Here is an 11,802-nt window from a genome sequence, read left to right as displayed (position 1 = left end):
GTAGCAGTGTAGAATGAAATTATGCCAGAACAATTTCCACATAAATACTGAATAAAGTAGACTCTTCATGGTTCAAAGAGTTGTGTGCCAATATGTTTATTCTCTTAAGCGATCAATGTAAATTTATGAAAGTTTAATATTCTCTCATAAACACCTAAGTGTACTTACCATTAAATATAGATTCACAATCATGTTAGGACTGCTATTTTTTATTTTTTATTTTTATTTTTTTTTGAGACGTAGTCTCACTCCCTCACCCAGGCTGGAGTGCAGTGGCGCCATCTCTGCTCACTGCAAGCTCCGCCTCCCGGGTTCACACCATTCTCCTGCGTCAGCCTCCCAGGTAGCTGGGACTACAGGCGCCCGCCACCACTCCCAGCTAATTTTTTGTACTTTTAGTAGACTGGGTTTCACCGTAGCCAGGATGGTCTCCATCTCCAGACTTCATGATCCCTCCACCTCGGCCTCCCAAAGTGCTGGGATTACAGGCGTGAGCCACCATGCCCAGCCGATTTGTTCTTTATAACTTCTTGTTTCTATCAACAAATCTAACAGATGGCAATTTGTCAGGTGCCTGTTATGCATATGGTGCCTACTTATACCAGAGGTTTCCTGTCACCAGGCTCATCTTCCAAAAAGTGGAAGAGCTACACAATGTCTCAGAAGGAAGGCAAATAATTTCTTTTTCTTTTTCTTTTTTTTTTTTTTGGAGACGGAGTTTTGCTCTTGTTGCCCAGGCTGGAGTGCAATGGTGCCATCTCCGCTCACTGCAACCTCCGCTTCCTGGGTTCAAACGATTCTCCTGCTTCAGCCTCCTGAGTGGCTGGGATTACAGACATGCACCACCACTCCCGGCTGATTTTGTATTTTTGGTAGAGATGGGGTTTCTTCATGTTGGTCAGGCTGGTCTCCAATTCCCGACCTCAGATGATCCACCCACCTTGGCCTCCCAAAGTGCTAGGATTACAGGCGTGAGCCACTGCACCTGGCCAGCAAATAAATTTTAAAGCTCTACATTCTTGGGCAAATTTCACCCTTAAAGAAAAATTCAGCCAATTGTACTAATCCTATAGGGAGCCATTTTAGGGAGCCCTAAAGTTTTCTTATCATGAAAGCTCTAGTTGAGTCAAATATCAAAGTACTGGTCTAACTTGTCTTTTTTTCAGATATGTTAATTTTGATATATTTTATTTCCTCTTTAAAAATCACACTTTTGAGGCTGGGTGTGGTGGCTCATGCCTGTCATGCCAGCATTTTGGGAGGCCAAGGTGGGCGGATCACTTGAGGTTAGGAGTTTGAGACCAGCCTGGACAACATGGTGAAGCCCCATCTTCACAAAAAAATATGAAAATTAGCCAGGAGTGATGGTGCATGCCTATAATCCTAGCTACTTGGGAGGCTGAGGCATGAGAATCACTTGAACCCAGAAGGCAGGGGTTGCAGTGAGCTGAGATCATACCACTGCACTCCAGCCTGGGTGGCAGAGTGAGTGAGACTCCGTCTCAAAAAAAAAAAAAAAAAAAAAAAAAAAGTCACCATTTTGAATGCTTAGACACTCCTGGTGGACATGTAAATTAGTTCAGCCACTGTGGAAAGCAGTTTGGTGATTTCTCAAATAACTCAAAACGGAATTACTATTCAACCCAGCAATCTCATTACTGGGTATATACCCCAAGGAATGTAAAACATTCTACCATAAATATATATGCATGTACATGTTCATTGTGTTATGCCCAGACTGTTTATTCCCCAAAGAAGACCACCAGAGTCCAGAGTCAAAGCCAAGTGGCAAGGATCTTTATTGCAAGTTCGAACTTGGTCCCTCCGTTCCATAACATACAAGAGGGCCTCGAACAATGCGTGCGCTCGCTTTTTATAGCCCGATGAAAACAGGATATGTAAGGTTACAGAGAAACAAGGGAATTCTTTAGGTTACAGCATTACAATTGGTTAACATATTAAGTTATACATTTAGCAGTTATCTATTGGTTCCCGTGCTTTCAGTACAAACGGTACTCTCCGGGTGGTGTTTGTACTGGGCCCTGGAAGTTTGGAATGTTTACACTGGGCCCTGGAAGTTTGGAATGTTTACACTGGGCCCTGGAAGTTTGGAATGTATGGAGGAAGCTGAGAAGTGTGTCTGGCTCCTTTCAATTGCAGCACTATTCACAATAGCAAAGACATGGAATCAACCTAAATGCCCATCAATGGTAGACTGGATAAAGAAAATATGGTGCATATACACCTCAGAATACTACACAACCATGAAAAAGAATGACATCATGTCCTTTGCAGCAACATGGATGGAGCTGGAGGCCATTATACAAAGCAAACAAACACAGGAAGAGGAAACCAAATGCCACATGTTCTTACTTATGAGTGGGAGTAAAACATTGAGTACATATGGGCACAAAGAAGGGAACAACAGGCACTGGGGCCTGCTTTAGGGTAAAGGGAGGGAGGATGGTAACAACTGAGAACTACCTATCTAGTACTGTGCTTATTACCTGGGTGGCAAAATAATCTGTACACTAAACCCCCATGACATGCAATTTACCTAAAAATTCGGCACATGTACCCTTGAACCTAAAAGTTTAAAAATAATAACAATAATCACCTTTTAAACCTATCTTTCAACATTTAAAGTTTGCAAAGGCAAAGTTTTATTCACCTATGGAACATGGTTTACTAACTGAGCAACTCTGGGCAAGTTACTCTCTTGGCCTCTTACGTAGGGATAATAACAGGACATGCCTCCAAATGTTCCTGTAAATATTAAGTGAATGAATACGTATTGGACACTTAGAAAAATGCTTGGGTCGTAGAAATGGCAGCATTGTACGAACAGAAATTTAAAACTCCAAAGTACATGTGAAGAAATATTTTTTAAAAATCGAATCATCAGTATGATATAACTAGAAATTTTATTTAAGTACCAAAAGTAAGATTATTTCTACTTAAAATTCTAGACACAGTGAAAATAGCACTAAAAATGAAAATAAAATAAAGACATTTTTTCAGACATAGAAAACCTGAAATAATTCATTTCCAGCATACCCATTTTACAATTAATATTGAAGAAAGTTTTTAAGCAGAAGAAAATTGAAAAACTGTTACTAGATGGAAATATAAACATATACAAAGGACCGTGGAATGCTGGACATGGTAACTACATGAATAAAATTCTGAAATGTTTTTCTTATTATTTAAGTATTTAAAAAATGTAATTGTTTACGTAACAGTAATAACAATATAGCAGGAGGTTTAGAACACACGTAGAAGTCAAATTTATGACCGCAATGACACAATGCTGATGAGGAGAAAAATGGAAGTATGCTATTGAAACATTTTATATGTGAAGCAATATAAGACAACTCGAATATACACTGTGAAAAGTTAAAAATATATGCTACACACCCTAAACCAACCACTAAAATATGCCAACAAAGAGTAAAGGCTAAGCCAATCAAAGAGAAAAGATGAAATTCTTAAAGAAGTTTTCAATTATCTCTTTTAAAAAAGGGCTAAAAAATGAATAAGTAACAAAGCACAGAGGGAACAAATAAAAAACAATTTTAAGAAAATAAACTTGAATCTAACCATATCAATAATCACATTAAATATCAATTGCCTAAAAACTCTAATATTGACAGATTAGATTCAAAAAAAGCAAAAGCTAACAGTATTCTGCATACAAAAAAATACTTCAAATGCAAAGACACAAGTAAAAAGATGAAAAAATATATACTAAACACTACTTCAAAGAAATCTGGAGTGACTATAGTAGTATCACACAAAGTAAATTTCAGTTGAATGGGTATTGCTAGAGATCAAGTCATTTCAAAATAATGAAAGGGTCAGTTTGTCAAGAGGAATAAAAACCTAAATGTTTATATAACAAATCATGTACCTTCAAAAGACATGAAGCAAAATATAAAGATTATAAGAAAAGAAACATTTTTCTTTCCACAATTATAGTCAGGTTTTTTTTTGTTTTCTTAAGACAGAATTTTGCTCTTGTTCCCCAGGCTGGAGTGCAATGGTGCGATCTTGCCTCACTGCAACCTCCGCCTCCCAAGTTTAAGTGATTCTCTTGCCTAAGTCTCCCAAGTAGCTGGGATTACAGGCACCCACCACCACACCTAGCTAATTTTTGTATTTTTAGTAGAGGCGGGGTTTCACCATGTTGGCCAGGCTGGTCTTGAACTCCTGACCTCAGGTGGTCCACCCGCCTTGGCCTCCCGAAGTGCTGGGATTACAGACATGAGCCACCATGTCTGGCCTAGTCAGATATTTTATACCCCTATATCAATAATTGATACAGCAAGTAGACAAAAATTCAGTAAGAGTGTAGAAGATTTGAGCAACATTACCACTTGACCTAACTGACATGTGTAGAAAATTCCAAATACCAACTGTCAGATACACATTCTTTTTAAATGTACACAGAATATCTACCCAGAAAAAAACATATGCTTGGGGCATAAAATTAATCTCAGTGATGTCAGAAAAATGGCAGACTAGAAAACTTCAGAACTTTGTCCCCCATGGAAACATTAAACAAAAAACTAAAAATTGGTTAAGCTGACATTTAGGAACTATGGAAAACAGCTGAAGGTTTACAGAAAACAAACAAACATGCAAACAAAACAGAGCCACATCCAAAGCAGTAGAAAATTGTGTGACATTTTTACTTGGCTTTACCACACCCCATCCCTGGAATTGCACAGAATGGTCTTAGGAAAGTAATGGCCGAGCTTCCAATTCCTTCCCTGGAACTGGAAGGGTAAACCAGACTTTATTTGAAATGTTCTCATCTATCTGGGAGCTCCATGTTGGATTAGTCTCTGCTTTTTCTAATTCATAGGTCAGACAGCAAAGATCAGAACAGCTCAGATCTCAGGCTATGAAAACCAATGGGAGACAACAGACAACAACAGACACAGCTCATGAGGGCTGCTGTGAGATGCATGATAGACCTGCACATGCCTGGAGCAAGAGATTACAGACAGAGGAATAAAATAGAATATGCATGACTCTGAGAAGAAGCAGGGCTAGGATCCCTAGGGAAATTAAGACATTTTTTAAAAGGATGTATACACAAGGAAAAAACAAATAAAAGCACACACAGGCCCAGGGAAAATGAAGTCTGATAAAAGACTTCAGAAGATGAAAGCCTTCAGACCAGGCTGATCTCAAGTCAAAGAACATGCCCTTCTAATTATTGAAGGGCTTTTCCTACACAGACTCAGTCTGCAAACACTGGAAGAGGAAATGTCTTTTTTTTTTTTTTTTCTAAATGCCCCATTTTCCACAACAACAACAAATCACAAGGTGTTCAAAGAGACAAGAAAGCCATGGCCCAATCAAAGGAAGAAAATACAGCTGCAGAAACTGTCCCTGAAGAAACACTGACATTTGAAATACTAGACAAAGACTTTTAAACAACTATCTTAAATATACTCAAGGAGCTAAACTCAAGGAGCTAAAGAAAAACATAGAGAAATAACTAAAAAGTGAAGAAAACAATATATGAACAAAAGGAGAATATCAACAAAGATAGAAATTATTTTAAAAGAACTGACAAGAAATTCTGGAGATGAAAAATACAATAAGTGAATTGAAAAATTTATGAGACAGTTTTAACAGAAGACTTTTTAGCAGGCAGAAGAAAGAAGCAGCAAAAAAAAGAAAGATTATTTAAAACTATTGAGTCTAAGGACCAAAAAGAAAAAAAAAAAAACAGAAGTGAACAGAGCCTAAGGTATTTAAGAGTCACCATTGAGTAGACCAATTATTCATTATAGAAGATCCAGAAAGAGAAGAGAGAAAGGAGGCAGTGATTTATTTGACAACGTAAGTGTCAGAGGCATTCGAACCAGAGCGACTCCATTTTGAGTGTGGGCTAGACAATTGAGGCTGAGACTTGCTGGACTGCATTCTCAGAAAATTAGGCATTCCTAGCTTCTAGATGTTTATGGTAAGCTGCTGGCTCCTTATCATAAGCTATACGACAAGAAGGAGGCTATACGACTATTCAAACTGGGCTTGATACTACACTTCTATAAATAAATAAAACTTTAATTGGCTATTGTTTAATGTTTTAAATTACAGTGTAAAAACTAAGTACTGGCCAGGCACGGTGGCTCAATCCTGTAATCTCAGCACTTTGGGAGGCTAAGACAGGCGGATCACGAGGTCAGATCAAGACCATCTTGGCTAACATGGTGAAACCCTGTCTCTATTAAAAATACAAAAAATTAGCCAGGCATGGTGGTGGGTGCCTGTAGTCCCAGCTACTCAGGAGGCTGAGGCAGGAGAATCGCTTGAACCTAGGAGGTGGAAGTTGCAGTGAGCCAAGATCATGCCACTGCACTCCAGCCTGGGCGACAGAGCGAGACTCCATCTCAAAAAAAAAAAAAAAAAAAAAAAAGTACTAATTTCACTATGTTTGATTTCCTTACACATTTATAACCAACAGTAAGAGATTTTTAATGTTTTGACCAAAATTTTTTTTTTTCATTCAAGAGAATTAAATCGTTTATTGATTACACATGATAATGGATGATACACAAGCTTCATTCCCATCTATAATTTTATCTGGTACCATTATTCAATTTAGATATATTGCATAGGATGTGCCAACAATCACTTTTATAACCAGCAATTCCATGATTTTGCTTGGGTAATCCCTTTTAATGGTGAACTTCAGGTCACAAAAATAACTATCAGTTCAACTACAACAAGGTTTCCGAAGACAATGGCTTCTCCACCCAAGCAGGTTGTATCTAAATTCCAAGTAGAACCTGGCATCACCCTGAAGGAATTCTAACTTCACACTGTTGGGGAAATTTACCAAGATGGCTTCAGAGTAGACTAACTTTACACAGCACATTAAAAAAAAGACATTTATTCAGCGTCACGATCAGACTATATTACATTTAGCAATCAACAGCATGGGTGCAAAAAAAAAATCTACATTAAAACCCTTTGTTGGAATGCTTTACACTTTCCACAGAACAGAAACTAAAATAACCTGTTATACAATTAGTCACAAATACAGTCCTCGAGTTTTTTGCCCATACACATGAGTATTTGTCTAAAACATGTCTTCTTTGTAGCAGCTAGGCCCTGCCACCACTGTGCTTGGCTGAGTTCACAAATCTGTTGTAACCTGTACAACAGGTCACTTCTCTGGCTATCCTCTCCTGCTAAGCTTTGTTTCCTAATTAAAATCTTCTGCCACTGCCATAGCTACTGCTGCTGCTGGAACCACCATAGCCACCTTGGTTTCGTGGTTTTGCAAAGTATTGGCCTCCACCGCCATAGGGGCCAGAGCTTCTGCCTCCAAAATTTCCTCCCTTCATGGGTCCAAAATTTGAAGACTGATTGTTGTAATTGCCAAAATCATTGTAGCTTCCACCACCTCCAAAATTGCTTCCATCATTACCAAATCCATTATAGCCATCCCCACTGCCACCATATCCACCACCACCACGGCTGCCACCAAAGCCACCACGACCACTGAAGTTTCCTCCACGACCGAAGTTGTCATTCCCACCGAAACCACCTCCATGACCACCACCAAAGTTTCCAGAACCACTTCGACCTCTTTGGCTGGATGAAGCGCTAGCCATCTCTTGCTTTGACAGGGCTTTCCTAACTTCACAGTTGTGGCCATTCACAGTATGGTATTTCTGAATGACAGTCTTATCCACGGAGTCATGGTCATCAAAGGTTACAAAGGCAAAGCCCCTTTTCTTGCCACTGCCTCGGTCAGTCATGATTTCAATCACTTCAATTTTCCCATACTGTTCGAAATTATCTCTTAGGTGATGTTCTTCAGAGTCTTCTTTAATGCCACCAACAAATATCTTTTTCACAGTTAAGTGGGCACCTGGTCTTTGAGAATCTTCTCTTGAAACAGCTCTCTTTGGTTCCACAACTCTTCCGTCCACCTTGTGTGGCCTTGCATTCATAGCTGCATCCACCTCCTCCACAGTGGCATATGTGACAAACCCAAAGCCCCTGGAACGCTTGGTGTTTGGATCTCTCATTACCACACAGTCCGTGAGCGTTCCCCATTGCTCAAAATGGCTCCTCAGGCTCTCATTGGTTGTTTAAAAGCTCAACCCTCCAATGAAGAGCTTCCTCAGCTGTTCGGGCTCTTTAGGGGACTCTGACTTAGACATGACGGCAGGCAGAAGAGAGACTTTAACGATGCTTCTTCGGCGGCGTCCACGGGCAGAAAGCGACCAAAATTTTTAAATGACACAGAACAGTCAATTTTTCACGTGGATTATTTAGGTCACTTTACAGAGATCTTCAGTTTACATAGTGATTTTTATGGCCCTGCACTGCTGTGCAAAGAGAGGACTGTCTGTGTTCTTAACCAGCAAGAAGGAGGGCAAGAAAGAGGTTCTCAGCCAGATATTGCATTTGTAATAAAATGATGGGAGAGGGAACAGCACTTTAGATATGAAATGTACTGTGTGGGGAAGCTATTTGAACAACAACAACAGCAGCAACAAAATAGCTTAATTTAACCCGATAGAGCACACTCAGTCACGTTCTAGATGTCCCTCCTTATTCTTCAAATCTTCTCTTTTGTGGCCCCAAAGAATGATTCACTTTCTGGAGTGAAAAATAACCATTGCTTTCTTTGCCTGGAACTTTAAACTGAGTTGTGCTGTATCATCCAAACCTGATCAATTCTTTCTTTTCTATTAATCAGTGAGGTCCAAAGGAGCCAAAGACAAATCTCTCCGGTTTTTCTTAGAAACAGAAAGATGTTGCAGCTGTAACCACAGGCTGCTTTTAATCCTGACAGTTAGCTTGATAATGAAATCCAGTGATTAATTTCTGTCTTCTAATCAATGAGTAGACATATCAATCTATAGTACGTTAGAAAGCCTCAATTCCACTGAAACAGAAAGCAAGAGGCTTTGCGAATGTCGGAGTGTGCTAAAGGAAAAGCATGGACTGATGTCTGGGGAGAGGTTGGTCAATGTGATGAGGCCATCTGCGTTTGTTAATAATGCTTTTCAAAGTTAGGCTCTTACGCAGAGACAGAGACCAGGAGACAATCCTGTATCCTTCTTGATCATTATAGTTCAAAGAGATGGCTCCCAAGTCTTTCAGAAAGACATTTCCATATTGTAGGAGATTTAAAGGGTCAGATAAAAGGTTTGTAACTGCAGGTTTTCTTTTTCTTTTTTCCCAGATGGAATCTCACCCTGTTGCCCAGGCTGGAGTGCAGTGGTGCAATCTCGGCTCACCGCAACCTCTGCCTCCCGGGTTCAAGCAATTCTCCTGCCTCAGCCTCCCGAGTAGCTGGGACTACATGTGTTTGCCACCACACCCAGATAATTTTTGTATTTTTAATAGAGACAGGGTTTTACCATGTTGGTCAAAATGATCTGGATCTCTTGACCTCGTGATCCACCCTCCTCGGCCTCCGAAAGTGCTGGGATAACAGGCGCGAGCCACCACTCCCGGTCATTGCGGGTTTTCTAAAGTTAAGGCTCTTAGAAATGGGAGGTCAGGGGCCTATAGTCAGGTTTCCGGTGGGACAAACAGTAAATTCTTTGGGCAGAATTGAATGTTCCCAGGCAGATGCTTTAGAGGGGGCTGGGGCTTCCTAGGGGCATGGCTCTGAGCTGATAGAGGCTGTGTTGGAATTTGGCCAAGTCTCTTAGTGTATGAGGAGGAGGGGCGTGCAGAAGCAGCTGTTTGTGCCAAGAATTTGTGGTTTTCACAGGTTAAGACAGTGGCGCCTGGGATCATCTGCAAGGTATTAGTCAAATGTTGATACGATGATTGTTTGCAGACTTGTCCGAGGGCTTAGGCAGATCTGGACCTGTTGATAATGAAGGTAAACTATCTGAAGGTAGAGACAGAAAACATAATGTCTCAATAATATCTAAAGTAGGAGCAGGAAAACAGAGATTTGAGGAGGTGAGATCCCTTAAGGCCTCAGAAAGAAGTTCACTTCCAGTGCCTGCCTTCAGAGTAAATGGGTCATTAAATTAGTTCTCTGTAACTAACCTAGGAATGATGGTGAAGAAGGGAATAATGAGAGGAAGAACTTTAAATAAGAATGCCTGAGAGACAACACTAGGTTAATGGGAGAGAAAGAAATTTCCAAGAAGCTGTCATGGGAAAGGGCTCATGAATAATAAATTAAAAATTAGTTATTAATAATATAAATTAATAAATAAAAATAAATAAATAAAAAGAGATCTGCCAACAGCTACACACTTACAGCACTAGATGGATTTTAACTAAATTGAAACTTGAGTTTTTAATGAATTTTCTACGATCCAAAATTTATTTCAGTTTAATTTTTGCAACAAAACACCATTTCTTTACTTTTTGCAAAAGTAAAAGTAAAATGCTACTTGTACTTTTTAAAGAAAAACTAATTTTAAAGAAAAAAATAATTAGCCGGACGTGGTGGCAGGCGCCTGTAATCCCAGCTACTCGGGAGGCTGAGGTTGCTGTGAGCCTAGACAGCCACATTGCACTCCAGCCTGGGTGACAGAGCAACACTCTCTCAAGCTTCTTCAGTACTCATATGTAAACTTTACTTTCTCCTTCAGATTACAACAACCGTCATGCCAAAGCTGTACACTCTCAGGGAATCCCTGTGGATTTCACTGATGACCACTTGACCAACTATTATAAAGATCAAGGCCAAGGGTTCTCAACCCCTCAACGTTTGTGTGCTCATCTCCCCTTCACCCAGAGACTCCCAGGGCTGCCGGGCCACACTTTATTTTGTTTACTGGAACATAGTTCGAAAGGGATGGAAATTTCCAAGAGGTGTTAAGAGACACATAAAGATTTTTAAATATTAAAAAGAAAGAAAGAAATGGGCGTTTGTGAGCTTTGGTCATGAGAAGGCAGGCCTCGCAGTACTTAACTACTCCTTGCAAACCCCTGTCCAAAGAGAGGACCAAACTCTAGCGAGGCTTCCAGCAGCACAAAGGGTGTCCCGTGGATGACCCCAGGCTCCTTAAAATGACTGCCTGAAAAAGCTCACTTGCAAGGAGAATTTACTGTTTGTTTCAGGCAAAACCTGGTGATGGGCAGGTAGAGCCCTGAATCCCCTCTTAGAACCTTAGAAAGCTTGCAATTATAAATGTTTTCTCCGCCTTTGAAGTGTAAATCTACATCCCAGAATTGTCTCCTCAAGACCTGAGAGCTGTCTCTTTGAAATGCAAACATTCAGGAAGCTAATTCTTGCTCTTGTTGCCAGTTCCTGAGGGAGGGGAAAGGCCTAGCTTTGGTGAGCACCTTGCTCCAGCTTGCACCGTTGACTCTTCTATTGCCATCACAATCAACATGTAGAGTTTTTTCAAACCCAATGACAGCCCATTACAATGCAGGCCATAGCAATGGAGGTCTCTAAATGCAAACAGATGGTGGGACAGTTTCCTGATAACAGGCCAACTTTATTCCAAGCATAAGCATGTCATGAAATTATTGGATGGCAGCTTATGCTTGAGTTATCTATGGTCTTACTTTTTCTCCCTGGTCTCATCCCAATAGCTTACAGATCCTTTAAAGGCAAAGCCCAGATATTCAACTAAGTTAGGCATAGTTTAGATGCCAATATCAATTTTAGCTATGTGGGAGAACCTATTTAAGATGTTGAGAACGATCATGTGTGTACAGGGCAAAAAGTATGGCACAAAGAGACAAGGGGATGGGGAATCACACCCTCCCCTCCCAACCACAGACCGTGACCTTGGGCAGATCCTCTGACACCAGGCCCTCCCTCCCAACCACAGACCGTGA

At 40.3% G+C, this 11,802-nt stretch overlaps 1 long non-coding RNA gene and 1 pseudogene across 2 annotated transcripts in view; one reads left to right on the top strand and one right to left on the bottom strand.

The window, feature by feature from the left end:
• The window catches only part of LOC116418441, a 22,299-nt gene that overhangs the window by 486 nt on the left and 10,011 nt on the right, over nt 1-11,802 (top strand). The gene's annotated exons all lie outside the window — the stretch shown is intronic.
• LOC113220102 lies at nt 6,895-8,207 on the bottom strand (annotated as a pseudogene). Its single transcript, XR_003307046.1, has one exon. The product of XR_003307046.1 is annotated as a heterogeneous nuclear ribonucleoprotein A1-like (transcript).

This window comes from Piliocolobus tephrosceles, chromosome 14, assembly GCF_002776525.5.
Source record: "Piliocolobus tephrosceles isolate RC106 chromosome 14, ASM277652v3, whole genome shotgun sequence".
In the NCBI taxonomy this organism is placed as follows: domain Eukaryota; kingdom Metazoa; phylum Chordata; class Mammalia; order Primates; family Cercopithecidae; genus Piliocolobus; species Piliocolobus tephrosceles.
This window is presented reverse-complemented; position numbering and strand designations above follow the sequence as displayed.